Source organism: Armigeres subalbatus, chromosome 3, assembly GCF_024139115.2.
Source record: "Armigeres subalbatus isolate Guangzhou_Male chromosome 3, GZ_Asu_2, whole genome shotgun sequence".
In the NCBI taxonomy this organism is placed as follows: Eukaryota; Metazoa; Arthropoda; class Insecta; order Diptera; family Culicidae; genus Armigeres; species Armigeres subalbatus.
The window spans coordinates 171238331-171265766 of NC_085141.1; the positions used below are offsets into that span (position 1 = coordinate 171238331).

At 37.6% G+C, this 27436-nt stretch overlaps 1 protein-coding gene across 4 annotated transcripts in view; it reads left to right on the forward strand.

Moving 5' to 3' along the window:
• The window catches only part of LOC134219073 (ecdysone 20-monooxygenase), a 147888-nt gene that overhangs the window by 79662 nt on the left and 40790 nt on the right, over positions 1–27436 (forward strand). The window contains exons 1-2 of one of the 4 annotated variants that reach the window (XM_062697746.1): positions 17795–18010; positions 18069–18182. The exons of 1 other annotated variant lie outside the window; for it this stretch is intronic. The gene's annotated coding sequence lies outside the window, so the exon portion shown is untranslated. Of the gene's footprint in view, positions 1–17794; positions 18011–18068; positions 18183–27436 lie in introns of those variants that run through there. 2 more of the 4 variants (XM_062697745.1, XM_062697747.1) reach the window with 2 other exon arrangements.

Genomic DNA, 27436 nt, shown 5'->3' on the forward strand with positions numbered 1-27436 from the left:
TATGATTACTAAACTAACGCTGCATTCAATTCAATAAACACAACAATTACATACCCTAACCGACTACTGCTGCACAATGTGGCAAGTGCCGTCGTCCATCAGACAGATAGACGACAACGCACCGTTCGTTCGTTTCTTGATCTCGGAGGTTCGATGCGTATATCTTCGTAGAATACAACAGCCGCGCGTAAAGCGCGTGTGTGCATCCTCCCAAGTGAAAGTGATATTATCATAAAAACAGTAAACGGTGGCCACTTGAACTCTCGGTTGATTGAGTTTAAACGTGACACAGAACTCAATGGATGTGTACTTGAGGCGAGAAGAACTTCCGCGATGTAATGCTCGCCGAGATGATACGGTGGGATATTGAAGCACTGGCCGCCGCCGGCCAGTATCGGGTCAATTACATATGTATAACTATGAAGGGAGGAGAAAGGCTCTTGACATCAATTTAAGTAGATTGATGTCAGGCCTCTTTACCACTGATTGTGATGCGATCAAAATTTTCACGCCACTTTGTAGACGATTGTGGGCACAGAGACGTCAGAGATATGGATATTAATGTAATAGAATGAAACGTTAATATAGTCCTCTATTAACGCTGATGGGGTAATTGCAGCTATATCAGAGGTTGTTGATCTTTTATTTACATAACCCGAATGGGACTTTGGAGGAGCTTTTACATTTTAGACGCATGTTATGGCTTTCCAATGGTGATTTTCTCAAAAACGCGGGGCCCTTGTTTGTCAATAGCTCATTTCAGAGGCTTAAATTCAACAATTTTTGTTTGGTGGACTTTTGGTGGTTTTTCTACAAGTCTGCTGAACAGTTGGTTGTTTGAACTGTGAACTGAATTAGTTATGTAGTTACACTGCAAGTTGTAGTTACTTATTCTAAATTATTGACATTTTTTATCATTTAGTAAAAGCTACTAGAACTAGCACTTCAACTTCGTGACTAGTAGAAATCAAACTACAAACTTGTAGGCACTACTAAAGGATTGGACAGTTGGACACATGTCCTGAGTAGTATGTGTACGTACAATGCGGATCATCAGTAGCATGTAGAAGTTTGACATCAAGTTTCTTTTTTATTGAGTGACAGACATAGATCGTAGTCTACTCTACGAAAGACTATTATCACACAATAAATGGTTTAATCTACAAAACTTGCGGAGAGTCTCACTATTCTTAAAAACATAAAAATATCCAGTTAAGAGAATCAGAGTTGGTTCTCATGGGTAAATCTATTGCATAATATCTACAATTATTATATACGTTCTGTTTTTGGTTCAAGAAGCATTGAGCACACGCTCCAGAACTACATTAAATTCGAGTAAATTTCAAAATTGCATGTACAACAATAGCTGTAGATCATATGACGCTCAAACTGCTGCAAATTTGGCATAATTTTCTACAATAAAGCAAAATGACGATCGCAGAGAGCAGCATCTCGTTGAACTCGTTGGAAATCGTCACACGAACTCTTTCTCGCCTGGCTGCTGGGTCAGATCCTCGACCGGCACCGACTGGAGGTGCAGTCTCTAAACGAGGTTCAATCTGGGTTTATGTCGGCCTCATTGATGTCAATCGTCGTCGTCATCGTCGCAGTTGTCTCGGCCACCGCCATCGGAGAAGAAGAAGCTTATTCTCTGCTGTTGTTCCCCCTGGAATCTGGGTCACCATAAAATCAAATTTATTCATACGATCACGCACCGGCCGGCCGGCAAGCTTACTTGGTTAGGCAATTGTGCATGGTTAGCTTTCTTTTTGTTTTTTGGGTAGAAGTGCAATCCTCCAAAGGAAGTACGCAATGTGACGTAGCTGGAGGTAAAAAATAGCTGACTGGAATCGCTGGCAAATGGTGTTTCAGTTGTTTGTGCGTTCCTTGACCGGACATTGCGTTGAGGTCTAAAATTCAAAGTCCGTCATAAGTTGCACATCTGGCAGTTGTACGTTTGAAGAGATGTACTTTGAAGCCTTGGGAAATATGACAATAACCATAACAGTTGCACTCTTTCGTAAACTTCGGGTTCTATAGAAGGTATCGAATTGCATTTCGCTTTTGTTTTTGGACTATAGTGCTGCGAATGCTGAAAAAGCATGTGATCGGACGCGTGCCCGTGGCCCAGGTGGATTTGGTTTCAATATTACTACGAGGGGATTTTTACGTGAATGAAATAAGCTACCTACTTGATTTAATTTATTGTTGGATCATGTATCAACACATAATATGGAATGTAGAGTCATGACTGGAAAATCATTTTGCTGATACTACCAGCAACCACCACTGGACAAAAAATAGCATAAAACTGACCTTCTCCAATTTATCGCAAGTGTGAGTATGGCTGTCTCTAAAATAAGATCTCAAATTGATTCACCAACCTTGTATGCTTTGGTACATAATTTTCTTCATAACTCACGATGTCTAATTAAAAAAAATGTTTTTTGAGCCTCATTAGCTGTAGATATACAAGGAAAGACGGAAATTTGACAAGTTTACCGAGCAGTGTCGATTGATATGTTTATAACACTATGAGCTTCCGAGCTTGCTATAAAAAGTTCTTTTTTTGGAGAGAAATGAGAAAAAATCGCAGGCAACAATATAAAAAAAATCAAGGTATGGCCAAATATGGTTTCAACAGTTCCCACTCAGCTGTGGAGGACGACAGAGGTCCTTCGTAGCTTAGTAAGAAAAGCACCTGTCTTGCGTACTGGTTTCGTGGGATGAAACCTCACCGAAGAAAGTGGTTACCATCCAATTCATTTTTCGAACTCAATCTATCACATGTTGTGCATATGCATGAATCGAGCTCCAGAAATAGGAATTCAGGCCAGTTTATTTTTCAACCATAAATATTTATTTTATACCAAAGATTTACCCGAAAATGTTGAAAAATAGTTATTTTTCAATAATAAATATCTGACGAGGATACAACAAGATACAAATAAAACCACTTGTAATAAAAAGCTTTGAAGCATTGTGTGTGCATTTGAATGTGCATTGATTTGGCTGCCACTTGTTGCAACCTTGCGAGATATTTTGGTGTGAAAAATGTGTAATTTTGTTCGTAAATCTCGAATTTCCTTCTTACAATTGAAATTATTGTTATGATTTAGTAGTTGAATGCTGCATTTTTATATGCTGAATAAGTTTCTAGAACATTCACTTGTCATAAGACGAGTTGATACAATCCCATTGAATTCCACCACTTAATTGTATCTTGACAGATACGTATTTCGACCTCAACAGTAAGGCCGTCTTCAGTGTCTCGTACTTGACTCGACTTAAGTCACTGAAGACGGCCTTACTGTTGAGGTCGAAATACGTATCTGTCAAGATACAATTAAGTGGTGGAATTCAATGGGATTGTATTAACTCGTCTTATGACAAGTAAAAACATTCCACTAAAAAGCTCAAAATAATTTTCTTATCAATTCAAGAACATTGTTGACCTCAAAAATTCGACTTAGCAAAGTTATTATTCATACCAATGAATTTTTATAGGGTTAAATAACCTATTAAGGTACACTGGGGGAAGTGGAAAAACGGGGTAAGTGTGAAAATCAACTCGAAAAATTGGAATTGTACATACATTACAGTTTTTACCACATCATAACATTGAGAATATACTTTGATGCTCACACTAATACTATGTTCAAATTTGTATAAAACATACACTAACACTGTTAACGCTTAAACTGTCATTTTAGGTTTCACGAAAAGTTGATTTTTGCATTCATAAAATCAAATTTTATTTGCACCAATCGTCCCTTTTTCAAGTGAATATATATCACAGGTGACCATTACAATAAAATTAAACTAAACAATTCATTCATTCATTCAATTAAACATTCATTTTGTAGTGGTTTGTACAATGATTCAAAGATTTCACACTTACCCCTGGTATCAAATACTGCGGGGGAAGTGGATAATGTTCTGATCACGTAATTAATTCTTCCTTTCAGAGTTTATTTCGATAGCTGTGAATCTTAATATGTTCCTTCTTTGTTATCATTGTGATTTCACTGGTGATTGCACTAATATTCATAAGAAAACGCCAGATTAATCTACCTATCGGTATTGATGCCTTTCACATGTTTTACAAATGAAAAAATGTATGAGAAAGATATAAATAGCACTGATAGGTAAATATATTCCATAATTCACATTCATTTATATTCATAACAAGTTTCGCCGTTGATTGCATTTTTTTTGTGAACAAATTGGTTAAGGACAAGTGCTTAAAAATAGGTGATAATTTTGTACATGTTTTGCGCACATACACAACACGCACCCACCGACATCTTCTCAATTCATTCGTTAAACTAAGTTGAACTTAGTGTTCGAGGAGGCAAAACCAGTCCTTCACTAGGTGTTACGAGAATTCCTTGGAGACCTATTCCGTTAAGCCAATGAAATTATTCAACAAAAGATACTCAGAGCAATTCTAGACCAACATTTGAAAAGGGCGTAACAGCCAAAAATTATTCCTTCTGATTCTTCGTCCACATACAGAGCTATATATGTAGACGAAGAATCAGAAGGAATAAATTTTGGTTGTTACGCCCTTTTCAAATGTTGGCCTAGAATTATCGTTTTGATTTTAGTTATATCATCACAATTGAAGGTCAAGGTAGCATGGGTTTTCCACTTCCCCATCCCACTGGGTTAAGTGGAAAAACAACTCCTAATCTTCAAATCAATTTCCATGGATTTGAAGCGACCGAAATGGTATGAATTACCGCACAGTTGAAGCAAAATTGACTGTTTCTGATAACCCATTTTAATTAAATTCATTGTGATCTAAATGGTTAAACTGGTTTTACACTAATTCAAACATGCACTATCGATGTCTGAAACTTGATTATGCATATGTACAACATGTGATAGATTTAGTTCTGGCACTGGCACTGACACAACCTGGCACAACCTCACACAACCCTACTTCATTGAGCGCCGTTGCTGATGAAGCAAGTGTGTAGGAGCCGGACAATATTAAATACTCATCCTACTTGGTTGACATTGTGTACAAAAATACATTTGAGAGAGTTAGTTCTGAAAATGTATTGCGAGAGATCGGCTGGTACCTGGTGCTGGGAATTTGGTTTCATCAGTACCCGCTAAGCTGCGGTGGACGACGGAGGTCCTTCGTAGCTTAGTAGGGAAAGCACCTGTCATGCGAACTGGGGTCGTGGGATCAAACCCCACCGAAGGGGCGGTTACTCTCCAATACCTTTTCCGAACTAAATCTATCACATGTTGTACATATGCATAATCAAGTTTTCAGACATAGTAATTAATTTCCACTCCGGGTGGCTTAATACCCGGCATATAGGCAATTAACTTTGAATGTACTTGATGCACTATCGATTTTTTCTTTTCCACTTCCTCCAGTGTAACTTACCTAAAATTGAGTCATATTCTGTTCGTTTCAATAGATAGACCCGTAGTGTCTTTGACAATGTTTTTCTGTACATTATTTCTGACAACTTTCCCAAAGACGCCATTTTGTTTCAACAAATTTTGAAAAACATAAAATTTCTATCACACTTTTAGATGAATTATTCAAAAATATTTTTTTCTCAAATGATACCCCTTGATGTATGCACCATATTGGCGAACATACTATGCCATTTAAAACACGATTTCATACCGAAAAAGCTGTCGATCACATTTTTCGGGATTTTTACCCCTGTCCATCATGTCCATATCTCATTTTGCTATTTATTCAACATTTGATATTATTGTGCTATTTTCGTCTATTCGGGATAGAATACATGTATCTACCAAAAATCAAAAATAATAAATATAACTAACATGGTTTAGGGGGTCCCGTAGCGTAGTTGGTTACACGTTCGCCTTATAAGCGAATGGTCATGGGTTCGATTCCCAGCCCCTCCACCAAACCATCGTCAGTCACCAGAAGCGCAGTCCGTACGGTGGCGTTTTGGGGAACGCGCCTCACCGATACGGCTGCCTGATGACGACTGACAAAACTGTTCTTCTCGGAGGCACTCCTCCAACGTACTTCAATTAATGGCAACCGAACAAAGTAACGATCACTGGATTCTCACCACATGGGCAAATGAACACAATGGATACACGATGATATGGACTGGCAACGACAACGATGACGAACTATGGACATCTAAAAATAGATTCTGTGTGGATTCTGTAGAGCAGAGTACCACAGTAGATCACGGCACAGTAGCGGTTAAGAACACAGAGTGCCTACCAAATAAATATACGAAAAAAAACTAACATGGTTTAAATTTGTCGATGCTGGGTCATTAGGCTGAAGGCCGTTAGGCCAAAGGTCATTAGGCCGAAGGGCATCAGGCCGCCATTAGCTCCGCCGCTTTATTATTCGTAATGAATGCACACAAAATTTGCACCCATAACGATTAACAAAGGGGCGGGGCTAATGGACTCACTATATTGAATACAAGATAACAGCCTTCTCGCGCGCGCATGCAATTTTGTTCAAGATTGTTCAAGATTCAAGAGATCAGTGCCAGTCGTTGAAGTCTGTTGCGCCCAGTGGATTCCGGTCCTAGCATCGGCATCGGTGGTACTCGTCGGCGTGTTGCTGCAGAATCATCGTCGTGGATGTGTATAAGCCGGTCCTTTTCAGGATCAGTATTTTAAATGGAAGACACTGTTTGTGCGCCGAATGTTCTTTACAGGAATAGAAAATTTTATGACAGTTATGGTCACTGCGGGACGCAAGCAACAATCCCTGTCCACAGATCTGCTTCCACAATCCACACAACCCAAGAGAACCACCTATACTGTCCACTTCTGAGAGATCCAGCAACTAACTTTGATTATAGTTCTTAGTTTTAATGAATCATGTAGACCACGGTGTTCGATGATTGTTCCAAATAAATTTAAAAAAAATACTTCACTATTATTGTTTATGTTCTAGGATCAAATCCCATCGCGGGTATACCATTTTTAAAATTGTTAGACGATTATTCTCGCGAAAAAAGTGATGAAACGAAAAAAGTATTCCATCCAATAGTCACGATTTTCATCTTCCATAGCTAAGAAAAGGATGGGTGTAAAAGGTCTTTACTAAAAACAACGGAAACAGATTCTCCCTTAACCCGAAAATCGCTTGCTTTGGTTTCATTGAAACGAAAATTATGAACCCTGATCATTACATTATAGAAAATCTAAATAAAACGAAGTTTAATCCACCTGATAAAATGATATCTTTCTAGTAACCATTTTTTTGCTATAAATGAAAAAATCGTAGATAAAATATATGAATAACGCACCTGAAAACTAACGGGATATATAACTCTCCATGAAGTTAACTGAAATTTTAATTATTCCGTGAAAAAAACCAATTCAAAGCAAATGTATACATCAAGCTTCTTGCAAAACTTTTTTGACTATTGGAGGCTTCTGAGCATCTTGAAGGGAGACTTGCAAGCCTATTATAAGGAGGCTTTTGAGCTTCTCGAGAGGTGGGTTTCGAGCCACTTCTTCTTTAGAAAGTACGCTTCCAAGCCTCTTGGTAGAAGAATTACTTTCGTAAAACTTTCGAGCCTCTTGAAGAAAGGCTTCCTATCCTCTTGAAAGGAGGCTTCTGAGGCTCCTAAAACTATGCTTCTGAGCCTCTTGAAAGTATGCTTCCCAGACTTGAATTCCAAGTCTGTCAAATGGAGCTTTCGAGCCTCTTCAAAGGAGACTTACGACCCTCTTGAAAGTAGGCATCCGCATGTTTCGAAAACAGGCTTTCAAGCCTCTACAGAGGAGACTTCCAGGTATCTTGAAGGGATGCTTCCGAGAATCTTGAATTGAGGCTTCAGAGCCCATTGAAAGGCAGCCTTTGAGCCACTTAAAAGGATGCTCTTGAGCATTTCGAAAGTACGCTTCCAAGTTTCTTGAAGGAAGAATTCCGAGCCTCTTGAAAGCAGCCTCCCGAGCCGCTTGAAAGTAGCCTCCTTTCGAGCCTCCTGAAAGGAGGCCATTCCAAGCCACTTGAAGGAAGGCTTCCGAGCCTCTTGAAGGGAGGCTTCCGAGCATTTTAAATGGAAACTTCCGAGCCTCTTGAAAGGTGACTTCGTGATGCTTGGATTGAAGCTTCCAAATCTCTCGCAACGAAGCAACTGAGTTTTTCGGAAAATAGCCTTCATGCCTCTCCATGCTTTCCTTACCTTTAGACTCTAGATTCAAGTCCAGAAGCATGTTATTAACATATTATGCAATATTTTGTTTCTAATAGGAAGATTGCCCTGAAGTTCCCTCCCCTCGGATATGTTACCTTGCCGCGGTGGGTCGGCTTACGCCATTAGCACTGAGATGGCAACCAAAGACATATCCTGTCGTGGTGGTATCACATGTTGACTATTTTTGTTTGGTGCCGCGTTACATATCTGGCATTGACGCACTAATTTACGGTATTTGCATGTGATCCAACGGACATCGTGTCGTGGAGCCTTGAATGGTAGTGCAGTCAGGCAGAGGCCTTTTCATCAGTGATAATGATGTGAGTTCTCTTCTTTTCGGCAAAACTATTCTGATGCGTTCCCTGTGACGCTGAGTCGTAGCCACGCTTACATTTAGCTAGCTAGGCATTTATTGAAAAACAAAGTATTCAAGATATTCGTAGGGAATCGACTGCTGGATTCACTGAGTAGAAGTTTTTTCAAAACTAGGAACGTGGTGCCAGTTTTATTTTGTTATGCCTCACTTCGAAGAGCATTAATAAAAAATACCACACATTATAATGATGGTATATAAACAATCTTATAACGGCTTCATTCTCGATAATTTTTACAAACAGATAGGCAATAGGCGTGATGAAGCTTTAGCTTGCCACCGAAAAGTGAATCCTATACCTGACCTTGATTAGAACTTAATAGATAATCACCGTAATTAATCAACTATAAAGCTACTTGTTAGAACAGTTTTAAGCTATAGGCAACCTTGACAAAAAATATAATGGAACAAACTTACATTGAGTTTGTAGTGTCGACACAGCTTAAAAACATTGACGAAACAATGACTTAGGTAAACAAAGTGATTTGACGAACGCATAACCTACACTCAGAACAAACAAAGTCAATTAATTTTCATTCTGCATAAATAAAAGTTAAAAAATAGAACACTAATTCGCAATATTTTTTTATATTTTCAATGTGGTCACAAAAAGCTAACACATTAAATAACTTATAATTGTACTATATGACTAAGTGACCTTCAAACCACATCAGATGCTTCTAAGGCAAAAAAGAAGACATTGCATTTTAAACATTGCTTTTAATAACTAGAAAAACGTTGTACTAGAAATCTTGAAATTATCATTTTAGCCTTTGATCATTGACTAGTTTGCATTCAATTACATTTTGCATTAGGGAAGATCCATTAATTACGTAACGCAAAAAATGGGCATTTTCAACCCCCCCTCCCCCCTATGTCACACTTTTTGTATGAAACGTCTGAAAATTTTGTATGGATCGTCACACTTTGGCCGACCCCCCCTCCCCCCTCAAAGCGTTACGTAATTTGTGGACGCTCCCTTAGTGTCGAGTCGATTCCAAATCCGAACCTCACTTCACCCCATCCTTATCCTACCCCATGGCGTTCAAGTGGTCTGCACGGACTCTTCTGCCATTACCCTCTCTATTATCGGCTTTGGATTGACTTGCGCTCTCATTGCCCCACCAAACGCTGCAAAATGAAAATGAAAATGAAATGAATAGGAAGATTGCCCTGAAGTTTTTTTTAATTTGCTCATTCAACGTTTTATCCTGATTGACGTTGGTTTTGTGTCGCACAGCTCTTCATATACTGTGCTGGTTTTGGAGGGCAGGATTCAATAGACTTTGATTTACTAATCGCCATGCATATTATGTAGAAAACATAGTTTTGAAATAAAAAAAATACACAATTATCAAAACTTTATTAATAAGTTTTGATTGGAATTGTAATACAGCCGCCATTAGGCACCCCCTGAAGCCAGCGAAGGTACCCCCAGGGGTACATGTACCACTATTCTAGGTAACTGCATTGAAAAGTTTAAAAAAGCACATTAACACATTGAAAGAAGATAGGTCCTGCTATTTTCATTAATTTGCGTTATGCATAGTTTAAATTGTGAACTTATTATTTATATCTAAACATATGTACCTAAAACAAAAGATATAAAGAAAATTATGCCTAATTTATAAAACATTTCTACTAATTATCTACTACATGCATTCATCTCTTTGACTAGGTGTTCCGTGTTTTCTTAACACTATCAATTTTCCATTTTCGCAAGTAAGTGGAGAAAATATCCAAACTTTTTTGCAATCTACTAGAAATGACACGAAGGCTTCGCCCTTTGGCTGAAATGCCCGTGTCATCTGCAAACAAAGATTTTTGACACCCTGGTGGCAAATTAGGTAAGCCAGAAGTAAAAATGTTTTACAATATGGGCCCCAGTATGCTGCCTTGGGGGACACCAGCCCTTACAGGTAATCTATCAGATTTGGAATTCTGATAGTTTACCTGCAGTGAGCGATCTGATAAATAAATTTGGATCAGTTTAATGATGTACATAGGAAAATTGAAATTCATAAATTTTACAATCAAACCTTCATGCCAAACACTGTCAAATGCTTTTTCTATATCAAGAAAAGCAACTCCAGTCGAAAATCCTTCAGATTTGTTGAGCCGAATTAAATTCGGAACTCTTAATAACTGATGGGTGGTTGAATGCCCATGGCGAAAACCAAATTGCTCATCAGCAAATATAGAATTGTCATCAATATGAACCATCATTCTATTTAAATTTTTTTTTTTTTTTTTTTATCTGTATTTAAGAGACTTTCAGCCCGAGGCTGGCTCGTCTCTGATTTACAAAATGCTACAAATTCGATACATTATTTTTTTGTTCTTGATCGTGTGTTATACACTCTCCAGACCGCTTCATCATGTTCTCTGGTATCGCCTGTATTGTAAGCGTCTTCACCACACGATCTCTTTGGGATGTTATCGGCACGTGTGTCGCTTGCTGTACCCGATGCGGCTGACAATCGCCTTTTCGCGCTGGCTCCAGTAGTGCCGGGCTCAATTTGCCTTTCGTCGTCGTCGTCGTCATTGTCGTTTTCACTTTCGTTTGATTCCGTTTGCACTGGTGGAGGGCCGGTAGTGATTTGTTCGGATGTGTTTGATGGAATTTCTGATGTAGGCTCTGAAGTCGCCACTGGGCACTTTGATTGTGGTTGATCATTTTGTTTTTGGCCAGTAACTAGCGTCGGTTCATTCTCGATAGAGATGCGCGATGGTATCGGTTTTTCTATCATCATTCGCACTAATCTCACACCGTTCAGCACTCCCGGGAAGAAGTTTTTCCAGGTCTCATTTTGTATGGAGATTATTTTGCCATATTGTTTCAGATGGTTGATGATGGTGGTATTCGGCATGCGTGGCGAAAGGTCGTGTAGCTTGATTGTTGTAGTGGGGCCATCAACATACACCGGTATGCGATAGATTACGCCTAGACGATGGAACGAGTGTTTCAGATGGTTTTGCTGCTGTAGTCGTGGTGCTACACCTGCATCGTTCATCTCGATAAACACGCAGTTGTTAAGGTTGTGCAGCTGAATGCTCTTAACATCAGCCATTGACTTCTCCAGGAACTTTTTCACCTGCTCCAACGGAGGTCGTGTTGGAAGAACACTAAAGTCCACGACAAGCGTGTTCGTTCTGTGTGACATTTTGCACTGAGTGGATTCGACACGAACCGAGGAATATCGTTTGATAAGCAATTGTGCGGAAAGACGTCTATCGTGCGCGAGAAGCGATTGCCAACTGATTATTTAAAATAATCTTTTCAAACAGTTTGCTTATTGGGCGATAACTACTTAGAAGCCTCAGCTGGATTTTTAATGGTCCGGCTTAAAAATTTATCAGGGAAGTATGCCAATTGAAAACATTTGTTAAATAAATTAACCAAAAAGGATAAAGAGCTCTCTGGAAGTTCTTCGATAAGTATATAAAAAATACCATCATCACCCGGGGCTTTCATATTTTTAAATTTTCTAGTAATAGATCTCACTTCATCTAAATTAGTTCCCAACGAAGGGTCAAAAACATTCTCTTGGTTGAGAATGTCTTCGAAGCTCCGTGTAACCTGATCCTCAATTGGACTAGTGAGACCTAGACTAAAATTATGGGCACTCTCGAACTGCTGAGCAAGTCTTTGAGCCTTTTCGCCATTTGTTAATAAAATTTTATTTCCCTCTTTAAGCGCTGGAATTGGCTTTTGAGGTTTTTTAAGAATTTTCGTTAATTTCCAAAAGGGTTTCGAACTGGGATCCAATTTCGAGACATTATTCTCAAAGTTGGTATTTCTCAGAATAGCGAAACGTTTTTTAATTTCATTTTGCAAATCTCGCCAAATAACTTTCAACGCGGGATCGCGAGTTCTTTGGTATTGCCTTCGCTTCACATTTTTAAGACAGATCAGTAGCAGAAGATCATCGTCAATAATAATGGAGTTGAATTTAATTTCACATTTAGGAATTGCAATGCCTCTGGCTTGCTTGGATTTGCTGCGAGTTAGAATATGAAGATCAGCTCTCACCAAATTCCTTTGCTGCCCATTGCACTGGAAAGGTAAGTAGGCAGCAATAAAAAAAGAATTGTCCAAAATTTGTTTCAACAGAAACTCCCAAGGTTCCGAAAACTTTGGTTTCAAACGAAGAATATAATTTATGTTTGATACGTCTACTAAAAACAGACAATCATTTTGGTAGATAAAATAATTTGGATCTCTTTTGATGAAAAGACCAGGTTTTAAATATGTTTCAGTTATAATGGCAATGTGCACATTATGAACTGATAGGAAGTTGAATAATTCATAATTTATAAATCAGTGTTTTTACAATGTTTATAGAATACATTATCCGAATGGGACACTTTTCGGAAAAAAAATAGCGGACTGCTCGTCGAAGGCATTTTCTTCAATCCATGGACTTTGCTAGTCACATTTTCGCGCAATAAAATTTTTAATTTGATTTCGGCAGTCGGCAAGAATCATATTGTTTTTCGTTTTAAGGATATCAATTTAAAAAAAATATCGGTTTCTTCCTCAGCGTGGACGTCTTACCCCCAGTTTCCTTAAATGTTCAGTCTGTACAACACATTGTCGATGACGATGATTCTGTCGTTATACCATGAAGAGCCAGAAGATAAGCTACTTTTGGTGTTTTTGCTTCGTAATGGGGTGAGCCTTCTGTGGCTCACTTGCTCCAAAATGACCTACACGTGATTTGTCACGGAAACCAATCGCAAGAAAACATTCATCCTTGATAAGCAGCAAGGTTTTATTTTCAATGTCAACCACATACATGCTTAAAATATATTTGAATTCCAACTGATAACACTCTTTACAGTAAGAAAGCAAGGTTGATTATTATTTCACCAAACAAAAATGAGTTTCATATTCTCATATGTGGTTCAATTGAATTAGGGGGGACTTCCTTAGTCTAGCGGAATGGTGGGTGGCTTCATAACAAGACCATGCTGAACGTGGCCTGGTCTAGTCGAGGAAATTTTAGGATGATAAATTGGCTCGACTTTACTGCGCATAATCGTATCGAGCTAGCCTCATTAGAAAGCTCGACGGCAATCTCCCGAAGCAGCATGTAATGCCCAAAGAAGAAGATTCTCATTTGGATTCCGCTATCATGAATGAGACTATGCAACTCATTGTTTGAAAAAAGTAAATTACCTTTATTGCACAGACCATTTAAATATCCAAGTCTACCTATAGCATTTCATACACACTGAAATACAAATAATGCACCTACGCAATGTTTGAAATCCATAATTGTAACCTTTGTCGAGCTTCAATATCACGCAATACATAACATTTTCTGTTAAAATAACCAAAACCACAGCATCTTGCGATAATAGGAGCTTGCTGACCGCAGGAAAGGATACAACCAAGCATGTAAAGGGCGTTCTTGAATGGGATTATTCACGGCGAGAAGAGCGCGGATCGGATCAATTCAAAGATTACCAGAATGCTTACCGATTATAAGTAGAACGTGATTTCATGCGAGAAACATCTGATCTTAAATCGGAGGGATGCGGTTGATTTCATTCCTCTCATATCGTATAATCAAGTTCAATCATCATTAGTCTTCATTGTTTTAACCTTCGGCGAAGCTCGATCCTGCGATGGAGATGCACCGAATCAGCGTATTGCATGCATGTTTTTCTGCACAGTGGCCTCATTCAAATGCTTGATGAAACGATATCACAAATGTATGTACAACTTGGCAAATTTTGACAGATTTCGGCTATTGAATGAAATTTTCAAACAAGATCAAATATACTTGTAACTTCAATGTCTTTCTCGTACACTTTGTGACGCGGATTCTAAAGTATCTTCGCAAAATTTCAAAAATCCCTTTTTATCTATGAATGTGTGATTTACATCTAGAAATAAATGAGGAGTTTCTTACTATCGTCAGAGGATATCACATAGGATATCTTTAGTATCTAATGGTGCTCTAATAAATAATAATTTTTAAAATCCGTAAACTGTTTTTGTTAACAAAATTATTTTGACTAAGGAATCTAAAGAATGTCTACATAATCTCCTATAAATCTATTCAGAACTAGTCGACCCGGCAGACGTTGTCCTGCATAGTAGGACAATGCGCGTTCTGAGCTGCCCATGGGAAATTCCCATACGATTCATAACTTTAGTTTTTCACGATGTGCTTAACCCTACTCGTGATTTTCGCATGAGGAAATATCATATAAACCCGTCGGAAACGGTAACGAACATCTGCTAAAGGAGTGAAGTAAATCCATCCATCCGTTTTCGAATTATGCGGATACGAACACAGACCATTTCATTTTTATTTTATAGAAGATAACACTATTTCAAACCCCTAGAAAGGCATCGCTGTATCACAAACCAGGTACTATAACGGAAATGTCGTGGTTACAGTGGGTCCAAATCATCTATTCATCGACTACAAAACCGAATACGACACAATCTTTCGAGTAGGGTGGCCACTAAAAACCGGGAAAGAAAAGAATGGCTCGAGAAGAAAACTACAAAGAAGTACTGTAACAGTTCAATCTGATATGCGTTATATAAAGAGTTGACCTTAAACTTTAAACTTAGACTAATGAATAATAGCATATGATCCGTGGATCGCCATGTGGCGTAGTTTAATCTCCGGATTTAATCTTCCGGATGATGCTTGTGATCCTATTAATGAGTTGCTTAGTGTCTTTGACCTTCCAATCACCTTTATATACAATAAATCTCAGAAGACCAACAATCCTTTAACCGTTTTCAAAACAATTTCATGTTTAAATTGTCCACCGTGTACTTTTCCCACGATCTTTGTTCGCTTAAAATATTATCGGTGTAGCACCAAATTAGAATTCGGAAGTCGGGACTTCCGAACCGAACTTTCTTCCGAAGTTTTATCTGTCAAACTAATTGATGCGTTGTTTAGCGCATTTTTAGGCGAATCAAGCGCACTACTTACGAAGTTGGGTAAGTTCCTGTATCTGGAGAAAAATCCAACTTCGGTATAAAAAGCGTTCTAAATTTGTTCCGGATAGACAATAATTGTACAATGTGGGCCGCAATACATCCTGTTTTGACGGCATGTTGTAAACAACTGAACATATTGGAGTGAAAGTGTGTGTTTGCGAAAATTTCTGAATAATCTAAGGATTCATTCACATATGGAAATATTTCTCTGAAAGCACTAATGTTCTCATAGAAAAACATTGGACATAAAACATGAACAAAGCTTTGGAAAGATAAAAATAGTTAATATTCAACTAATCACAATAATGATTTGAAACGAAACTTACCAACGAATTGAAATGTTGGCGATTATAATAAGACAGGGTATATTTGTTAATCATTCTGATACTTCAAACGTTCATTGAGCGATAACTGTGTAGGAACTTGGCAGGCCAAACACTTTCTCCCAGCCTTGTGTGTTCTCTTACTGAATCAACCACTGAATTGGTCCTGTAATCAAGGCTCCAAAACATCAACCTTCCGTTAAAATAAGCAAAAATATCAAAAATCTTCTCCACATCTCATAGTCTATATGTTCTTACTCTACACGCTAGGGAACCACTAATCTTGGTCCAGCAATCATGAATAAAGCTTACTATGCTCCAGAACGTCATTCCTGCATCTAAAACTAAAATATCTAAAATATCTGCATCCAGTAGCGTAGCCACGGGGGTGGTTTTGGACATAACCCCCCCTCCTGACCAATTTTCTGGCTATGCCACTGTCTGCATCAATGTCTAAAATATCACTGATAGCCATATAGGTCACAATTTTTGCATTCGTTCATATTCCTTGTAAAATTTCACATCGCGCAACTTGTTGTGGGTAAATCGGATGAGTATAAATGCCAAAAAAAAAATCTTTTTTTTCCATTGTTTTCCTACATTTGAAATTAGTATTTTGGCGACAATCAAACTTGGCCAATTTATATTAGGAAACAACAGGAACAGTCAAAAGTTTGATTTTGTAGCGAACATATAGCCTTTCGGTATACTTTGATGTACGAGAGACACAAAACACGAATAATACTTCATTCTTCAAAACATCCAAATACATTGTAGTTTTAACTAGGTGTCGACTACCTTCAAAACCCTAGAAATCAGGGTATGGCAGGGACAATCCGGATAAAAACTCAATATTTTATGAAAATTTAAACTTTTAAATAAAAAAGTGTCATAAAATATGCTCTGAGCATTTAGAAGATCACCACAACCTGATTGTTTGACTTATTGTTCACAACGATTAGTTTGAAATACTTTTGTGATTTTATACAGAAGACTTTTTTAGCATCATGCCGACGCCGACATCTATGCATCAAATTTGCAGAAGTCCGAAACATCCAATTGAAAATTCACAACAAGACCACTTAAAGGTCACGTTTGCGGAAAAGCCATCAGAATCCGAGTACCAACCTCCACCGCGGTTAGATCATTTTTGCAAATTGAATATCATTCGGATGCTTGATTTGCTCAATCGTCAAATGTGCCTAATATTCGGAAACCAATAACAAACTCGTACTGGCGGAAATAAAGTGAGAAATATTTTTATCTCGGCAGATCCGTGCCAAAAACGACAAACCGAATGCAAAATTACCTTTTTTCCCTTTTTTATCACATGTCAAATGACTGTAGTGTTAGGTGTGCAGCGAGGAAATGATTTGTTGAGGCATATCTCCCCTCTCTGTCTACAGACGGAGAGGTACTCATGCAAATACATATTCGCGCTAAATGTTGTGGATTCGACTGGGATTTACCTTAAGCTTACTTATTTAGGGAAAATTTTATTTCTATTTTATAATGAAAACCATCTCATATTTTGTTTATTTTTCACAGAAAAAAAAGGAGCACCCACTGAAGGTTTCCCTATGTCTCTGTAAGATTTGTTTTTAATATTAGTAAAGATACCTAAACTAAGAGTACAACAATAAAAATACAAAAAAATAATCAATTAAATGGGGAAACTATTCAAGCCAATCGAATTCATTCGAAAATTTCCGACGTTTATAAACAAACATAAGAGTATATGTTTTCACGTCATGAACATCCCAACATCAGGCAATGGTTTATTTTAAAGTTTGACCAAATATTAATGCCGTAGATGATTATGGCGTTAAACACATGATAACGCAAGATTTGTATTTCCTTTCATACTTGATACCCAAATAAAAGCTATCAAATTTACCCTCACTTCGTATAACCGCTCAGGATCAGTAATAATCGAATCGGCTGACGGCAAGGTGCTGCCATGAGACCGAGTAGCGTACACAATATTGATTCTACGTAGCATTAGATGTTTTCGTTTAAATTTGTGAATAAAGTGTGCTTTGAGGATCGTGAGTCAATATGTGGGTTCATTCACGAGACATTCAATGTCAACTGGTTCTATAACAGTTCTTCCATAAACGTGACTGCATCGCATTTGCACGATTGTTCAGTAGATGTAAGTAAATGAAGTTTGGGACTAATTATCTCCGTTGAACTACTGTGCATTCCAGAAGTAAGGAAAGCTGTAACTATCACATTACAGGTATCCGCAAACAGCATTTCGAATAGAACGTACATCACGGATAGATGAACATATTTAAAGTAGCGTAAAACGTCCTATGACTAAGGTATGTCCTAATGTTGCGTCCATTCGGGATATTATAACAAAGAAAATAATTGTGGATCCGCTAAAACTCCTCGAATAAACCACTATAACATTTTTTGTTTGCGGAAGTCCTATTCATTTTTATATGGCACATTTTTCTAGTACCTAACCACAAGTCAGCTTCAAGTGTGTCGATTAACCAACATAACTTTAAATGTGAAAATGAGTTATGTAATGGCCTTATATTTGTGAAAAAATGTAATGAAAATCAAACGTTACCGGCTAACACTTCACGGCAAATTAACTAATAAATAAATTAATGATAAAAAATAAATAAAATTATATATTTTCAACATTTTAAACATTTTGTTTCGAAAAACGAGAGTTCTCAAGAGTAACTAACCGCAAACTGTTCCATTTGGTGTAGTTAACCGTCTCCGAAGATAGGTTTATTGAACAGATCGTGGGAAAAGTTATACATTGCTAGTCATCGGATTTCAATTGAATTGAATTGATAAGATAATATTTGAAAATCAAACCTTTAATCATTGATTCAAGTCAAATGTCTGGCCAATTCGCAATTCATGCTGACTTTACTTTGATCACCTTCCTATGACTTTTGAAATTTCACAAGCGAAAACCGTTTTGCTATTTTTAGAATACCAGTTTTAAAAGTAATGCGTCAAAGCTGGATCTCAGTCGAAAGCTTTTTTTTGCAAATTAAGTAAAATCCTTCAGAATCCTCAAAAGTCTATTCCTAACATAGGGAAATTAAACTATAATAACAAGAGCTTAAAAATCTGCTCAGCAATTCTAGAGTGCCCATAATTTTGGTACCACTAGTCCTGATGATCAGGTTACGTAGAGGTTCGAAAACACTCTCAATCAAGAGAATGCTTTTATTATTCAGATTAACTGAATCTGCTAGAGAACGTTCACTAATTACGCAACGCTTAGAGGGGGAGGGTTGAGTAAAGTGTTAAGGTCTATACAAAATTTTCAAATTTTTTATACAAAAAGTGTGACATAGAAGGCAGGAGGGGGATTGAAAATGTCCAAACTTTGCGTTACCTAATTTAAGGATCTTCCCTTACTAGAAAAACCTTTGTGATTAATTTATTCAAAAATATTTCCAGTCGGCGTACTGATCCTGAACTTTCGTAGATACTCCTTTTTCATAATCATATTTATAATACAATATCTGACCATATAAAGATCGCAGAAATCCGAATACCGTGCCATCTCATATTTCGGACCGCAGACTTTATAAGGAATTTTTTTTTGAAATATTTCACTTGGAATTTGTCAATAGACTCGTTATTTAAATGAAATTTTGACATACTTCCACCATAGTTGCTAAGTTATGTTATCTAAAAATTTATGGAGAAAAGCTTTCGCTCTTAGTTTCATTAAGAATAGCTGTCCGAAGTTTTTTTTTTTTTTTCCTTGTTGGGTACATTTTCCACTGCGACCAGTTGGTTGATCTATTGTGGCAGGCCCCGTTTTAATGTTTGTGCCTTGTCAGTGTGTCATATCACTATGAATTTGAGTGACTTCCACTTGCTGATTGTAGGCATTTTCCCAATAAGGTATAACATATCTTATGAAATGTATTGCCTTACTGGGAGAAGTCATCCATACATCTGATGGTTGTATTAGTCCTTTATCGAAAAATTTGCGCCTTTTTTGGAAAAGTGCTTCACAGTTACACAATAAATGTTCCGAATCTTCCGTGTCCCTTTCACAGAAACGACAGGTATCATCTTGAACTTTACATAGTTGTTTCAAATAATATTTACTCGGGCAGTGTCCTGTTATTAAACCGCAGAAGGTATTTAAATCTTTTTTAGATAGACTGAGCAGTTTTTGAGTAACAGTGTTGTTGGGTGATATAAACCTTTTAGATTGCCTTGCTGTTATTGTTTTTTCCAGATTTCATCAATCACATTTTTTCCCAGGTTTTTAGTTCCATTTTGAGGGTACATTTTGAGGCCCCACAAAATGGTTCTGGTCCTAGGAAAGGTTTTGATGATCCAAGTCTTGCTAAACAATCTGCTTTTTCGTTACCTTCAATTCCACAGTGCCCAGGTACCCAAAATAGACTTACAGAACTATTTTTAGCCACCTGGTGTAGTAATTGAATGCATTCCCAAACTAGTTTAGAAGTACATGTAAAAGATTTTAATGCTTCTAGGGCAGCTTGACTGTCACAAAATATACATATGTTTGCATTTCTATAGTTACGCTGTAAACAGACAGAGGCACATTCAATAATTGCTTGTATTTCTGCCTGAAATACAGTCGGATATCTACCCATAGATACTGATATGGTGACTCCAGGGCCTGTGACACCAGCTCCAACCCTGTCATTCATTTTGGAGCCATCTGTAAAAAAGATTACTGAACCTGGTCGAATAGTGGGCCCCCCAGATTCCCACTCAGCACGACTTGGGAAAGTCACATTAAAGAGTCGTTCGAAATTATATCTCCTCTCCATCCAGTCTTCATGAGTGACTAAAGGATTGATTTTAAAATCTTTCAAAATACTAAGATGACCCCTAAGATCTCCATCAAACAGTGTTTTTGTTCTTGTCAATCTTAGTGCGTTTTTCTCAGCTTCTAGTTGTACAAATAAATGTAAGGGTAGAAGATTCAACATTGCATCTAGTGCTTTAGTAGGCGTACTACGTATAGCCCCTGTAACAGAAATTGTAGCCAATCTTTGGAGCTTTTCCAACTTCTTTTGAATGAATTTAGCTTTAGTTTTTGGCCACCAAATTAATGATGCATATGTTATTCTGGGTCTTACAATAGCCGTATATATCCAGTGGATCATTTTTGGCTTTAGTCCCCATTTATTACCAAAGGTTTTCTTGCTTATCCATAAGGCGTTTGTTGCCTTACTCAATATTTGATCTAAGTGTGCGTTCCAGTTTAGTTTGCTATCAAGAGTAACTCCCAGATATTGAACATTTAAACATTTAAACTGTCCGAAGTTAGAGATTAAAATGTTCGAAATATAAATCAGTGCGTGCAAGTGTCCGAAGTTAGATTCCAGCAGTAGACAATATTTTACAACAGCGGTTCTCAACCTGGGGTACATGTACCCCTGGGAGTACCTTCGCTGGCCCCAGCGGGTACCTCGGACAAAAATGCGTAATGGCAGATGCATTACAATTCCAACAAAAACTTATCATGCTGTCGATTTCATGCTGTTTTTGTAATGTAAATTCTGTTTTGCTGTGTTCTGTCAATAAACCGCCGAATTCTTGTTGTTAGCAAATTGGAGTTCTCATAATAATCAAGCTGTAAAACCCGAAAAGTGGAAAGTTGAAACATTGAGATTTCAGTCGAAACAACGCCTCAACAACATTCTTCTACGCACACATCGGAATGGCCTGTCGCAGCTGTAATATGTCGACATTGATTGGGGAAGAAGTGATCGTTTGCGAAGGGTTTTGTGCTCAAACATATCACGCAAAGTGTGTGGGTTTGTCAACGGATGAAAAAATCTGCTGCATAAAAAATCCACATGTGTTCTGGATCTGCACTTTCTGTAGCAAAATGTTACGTGAAATTCGCTATTCAGAAAGTATGCAAACGAAATTCAAGATGCTCTCAACGGAGCAAGCAACCATTGCAACAGTACAAGTGCAAAATCATAATGATAGTGAACGCAACGTGTCTACCTGCGAATCCAATATTGGCATTTCCGAAATCAAAGCAGAGATAGTTTTGATCCAGAAAAAGTTAGCCGAGCTTACTGCATCTCGTACTTCTGCTTTAGGCACGAGCACGACTGTTAACAAAAAACCAATGGCTCATTCGTCGCCCGTGTCATCTCGAATGACATATGCTCGAATGTCGGTCTGAAACCCCCACAGGAGCAACGCCACGCAAACCGGGAATTGAAATCTGCTCTATGAACTGCAATGAAATATTTTGGATATTCTTCTCTCGTGTGAAAAATGATGTTACTGAGGATGAAATACGCTTGATGGATGCCGATTCTTTGGAATGTACCGATGCGATCACAGTGCAAAAATTAGTATCTAATTGGGTAGATGCAACTCGTCTACCGTACATATCATTCAAAGTAGGGATCGATTACAAACTTCGAGATCGTGCAATGCGTAAGTCAACATGGCCCAGCGGTGTATGGTTTAGAGAGTTCAAGGAAAAATGTTATACATGGCACCCTCAAGTTCGATAAAAAAAATGTATAATACTGAATGTTAATGTTAATTTGATGATGTTATTGTGCATTATATTTTTGGAATGTTTGTATAGAATTAGTATAATATGTATTTAGCAATAAGATTCAATTAGATCCACACGAGATCCGTTGAATCTAATCAAATAATAATCTAAATAAATAAATAAACTATTGATGCGGGATCGACTGTAACTTTTATATTTATTTTACGGCTACGCAGTCTTTAATTGTAGAAACGAGTTTATTCGTTGCCCAACGTTTCGACACGGGGATTGTGTCTTCCTCAGGGGGTAATTATTTGTGTCGTTTCACGTCAGACGAAACGATAGACGTGAAACGACACAAATAATTACCCCCTGAGGAAGACACAATCCCCGTGTCGAAACGTTGGGCAACGAATAAACTCGTTTCTACAGTTAAAGACTGCGTAGCCGTAAAATAAATACTTATTGATAAAGTTCTGATAATTGTTTAACTTTTGATTTTGAGACTTTAGGTCGTATGAATAAAAAGTAGTAAGTTCGAGTTTAATAAGTAAACGTCACTTGTTGAACATGTTCGTATGAATAAAGGGGACTTTACTACACTACACATTTCGAACATACTAAAAACAACTGATTCGGTATGAATAGAAGAAGAGGTTACTTACTACTGATTTCTTGTAGTCTGCTCAAAACGTTGCTACTCATGTTTCAAATGCAGATTATTCATCAGAATCGAAGCGAATCGGCTTGTTCTTGAAAATAGAAGTCCAATTTAAGCAACAAAAAACCGACATGTCTTTTATTGATTCGATGCAAAAAAAAAATTGTGAAATCATCATCGCCATCATGGGGTCTATTTTGTTTTGACGTTTCTGCATGTAGTAATAAATGGCAGTAAACTGTAGTAAAAGCTAAGTTCGAATGTAGCATATGCCATAAGTTCGAAAAAAATTTTATTCATATCAAATAGGGACGTTCCGATACTTCCGATATATCGGAATATCGATATTTCTGTTTCGATATTCGATATTTTTGTATCGATATTTTGCTTTCAATTTATCGGCCATATCGATATTTTTGCTTTCGATATCGATATATTAAATCAGCATAAAGTAACACAAAAATAACAATTGCATTGTATTTTGTAAAAGAAAATGGATCTGAAATGCCGTATTTTTAATAGTTTAGAGGATTTTTCTCTGTAGCGCGGACGGTGTTAGGTGTGCGCTGCTATCACAAATAGTTTTGGCAACTCAACATTTTGCATTGACGCGCCGTTGTGCAACATCTATCATGCCGCTGGTCTTTGAATCCTTATGCGAATTCATTCATATATATGACGTGTTCCTATGATAAATTAGAAAAATAACTTTATAATTTAGTAAGAGATTTGTGAAAATGGGAATTTAGACGAATTGGAAAACATTTGAAAATTTTCTTCAAAATAATGCCACTTAGGAATTAGAGAGAATTTCTTTAAAATATTTCTACGGGTTTTCTGATGAAAATTTTGTTTTTTTTTCTGATGGACCTTTTTGCGTAAATTTTGAAGACTGCCATAAAAATTGATGAGATTTTCCTGCCGTGTAACAAAAAGATATTTTTTCATGGAAGTTTAAGAGAATTTCCATTTTTAGTTAAGAATATTTCAATATAATAGATTTTCTGAAAATTCTTAATTTTCTTTGAAAATTAAATTTGAGGGGGTTAGAAGCAGAGGGGTGTAAGTGACATTTTTGTCAAAATTGAGTTGGCTACAGAAAAAATGCTTTGATTCTCGAGTTTTGCGGCAATATGTCGATATAGTTTGTACGATGTTAAGAAAAAATGTGAAAATTCATAGAAAATTTTAAATTTTTGGAACTTTCATACAATTTGTATGAAGCTAAAAAATATTGAAAAACTTTGCCTCCATTTTTCTCAAAACTAACTTTTTGTCACTTATCCCCCTTTGCATTTGACCCCCTCATTTAAAGTTTGAAAAACTTCCGTGGAAATTCTGAAGAAAATTTTTTCTGTTGTAAAGAATCAGAATAACCCGAGGAGAAATACAGAAAAAATGTCAGTGGAATTTCAGAAAATTTCTCGAAACTTCAGTTGTTTTTGCCTTTCTTGTACAACGAAGTTGTACCGAAAGGCTATCATTTCACTACGAAAACGAACTTTTTATAGAAGCCTCGGAGACCCATTCTGTTATATACCAATCGACTCAGTTGGACGAGCTGAGCAGATGTCTGTCTGTATGTGTGTATGTGTGTGTATGTGTGTGCGTATGTGTGTGCACAAAAGCTAGGAAAAACATTAGACAACTTTTCATATAGTAATGCTCAATCGATTTTCTCGCAACAAGTTTCATTCGACAGGGACAAAGCCTAGTTGATCACTATTGAATTTGATAACGATCGGCTGTTGCGTTTGAAAGTTATAAAGAAAATGGTAATTTGAACCATATTAGCACCATATAAGGTGCTAAATGTGATATATATCGATATTTTGAAGTATTGGAACGTCCCTAATATCAAACATGTAGTTTTCTCTGTGGGCTGTATTTTTGAGTAGATAAGCGCTGAGTTTTGCTACTTTTTATTCATACGACCCTTTGTGTCGTACATAATATGCATGATGATCAGTAAATCAAAGTTTAGCTTTGCCTACCACATCCAGCACAGTGTATGAAAAACTGTAGGACCAAAGCTTAGAAGAACAAAACGATGAAGGTACACAATTTGGAAACCTTTAATGTAACATTTAAATCTATCTGGAAAAATAAGAAAAGAAAATGTATATGCTTCCGAACTAAACTCTAGAATCTAAAGGTTAGGAGCCCCCCAAAGAAAAAGGCCCAAAGGCCTTTTCTTTGTAAAAGCCGAATAGCTCCGTTGCAAGAGGCTTGGAAGCTGGTTGATGTGGTTCGCAAACTTTCTTCAAGAAGCTTAGAAGCCACCTTTTAAGAGGCCCAGAAGCCACCCTTCAGGAGGCTTGAAACCCTTTTTTAAGAGGCTCAAAAGCCTTCTTCCGAGAGGGTCGAAAGCCTCCTTTCAAGAGGCTAAGAAGCCTATTTTCAAGAATCTCTAGAGTCTTCTTTCAAGAGGCTCGGATGCTTCCTTTCAAGAGCCTCAGAGGCCATCTTTCCAAATGGCTCAGAGACCTCTTTTCGAGAGTCTCAAAAGCCTCGGTAGCCCCTTCCAAGAAGTTTGGAAGTCTCATTTCACGAGACTAGTAAGCCTCTTCTTAAAAAGCTTAGAGGCCTTCTTTCAAGAGGCTCGGAAGAATCCTTTCAAGAAGGTCAGAAGCATTCTTTCAAGAACCTTAGAGGCCTCATTCTGAATGGTTCAGAGGCCTTCTTTCAAGAGGCTTGGAAGCCTTCTTTCAAGAGGCTCGGAGGCATCCTTTCAAGGGGGTCACAAGCCTTCTTCCAAGTGGTACGAAAGACTCCTTTCAAGAGACTCGAAAGCCTTCTTCCATGAGTCACAGATGGCTTCTTTCAAGAGGCTCGAAAGCCCCTTTCAAGAAGCTTCAGAGCCTAATTTCAAGAGACTCATAAGCCTCTTCTTGAAAGGCTTATAAGGCTTCTTTCGCGATTCTCAGAAATGGTTCAGAGAAGTCTTTCCTTATGGTCTAGAGGCCTTTTTTTTCAATAATCTCTGAAGCCCTCTTTCAGCAGGTTCGGAAGCCCCTTTCAAGAAGCTCGGAGCCTCGTTTCAAAAGACTCGTAAGCCTTTTTTAAGAGGCTTGGAAGCCTACTTTCAAGATTCTTTGAAGCATTCTTTTAAAAGGTTTGGAAGCTTGATGTATAAACTTAACTTAAACTGGAAAGTTTCACGAAATAACGAAAATTTCAAACTATTTTTTGGATAGGACAACAACTATTTGGATGGAACCTTGTGAATAATGAAGAGCCATATATCCCTTTAGTTTTATGGTCTGTTTTTCATATACTATCAGTACCATTTTTTTTTCATTATGGCGTTAAAAATAGTTTAAAAAAAAGTTCAAAGGAATTATTATTGAACAATCAACCACATACTGTGTCCCTTATGATTTGTATACAATTGTGTTTAGCAGAAAATTATGAATAAATCGTGCGTTTGACCCATTTTAATATCCCAAAGCCCTTAAGCGTACGAAATATGAATTTCCACGGTACATGTATTCATCACTTACAGTAGAAGCTATTTGATAAATAATTTAGGATAAGTTCAATGATGTACAGTAGACTGAGCCTGCCTTGTATGGGGGAAGAAAGTTGTCGAGTTCTACGAGGCACACCCCAGGATTGTTCATTTGGGTATGAAAATACACCTCCATCACTCTTTCGTACCCGATTGAGCTCAGAATTTCCACAGAACATTATACGATAATTAAACGAACTTTCATATAGTTTTTGGCTGATTAATTAGTAGCTTGGTTGTGTACTTTCGGATTAGTTGATTGCTTGAAAAAAACATACTCGCATACAAACTCCGCTCATCAACTCAAGTTAAATTAATATTGTAATAAACTAAGGTGAATATTCTACCCGAATATTTTAAGAAAGATTGCATCTAAGATGCATCATCTCAAAAGCAGAGGAAGCTAATTGAAAGTGCCTACAGCTGGAAAGAAGAAAGATCGCTGACATTAAAGAGACGGGTTTCATTTTCATTACGAAAATTGGCCCCACGTGAAAGGGAAAACTCTGACGTGATACGTGGTATTACAAGAGATGAAAATGAAATCAGGTTTTCTATCGGATCCGCGGTAACCGCTTCAAACGTATTAAACCGGAATGGAGGAATGAATTAGTATGACCAGCAACTCCTACCCCGTCTCCTCCGAGTAAGTACAATCAATCGATATCCTACAGCTGACTTCAGCCGGTTCAGCATCGCGATCGTGAGCCCCTCATTAGATACCACTTTCCTCCGTTTGACGCAGGTATACCATTCAAGAGTCTGTATCCAAAGATTAACGGTCTGAAATTTAAATGCAGGAGGGAAAAGTTCGTCAATGCGAATAAACGGGTAGACATCTGTGCGCAGACCAGTTCAACTACTTCCATTCGCCGCCTATACACGTGACACACATTTGGTCAAT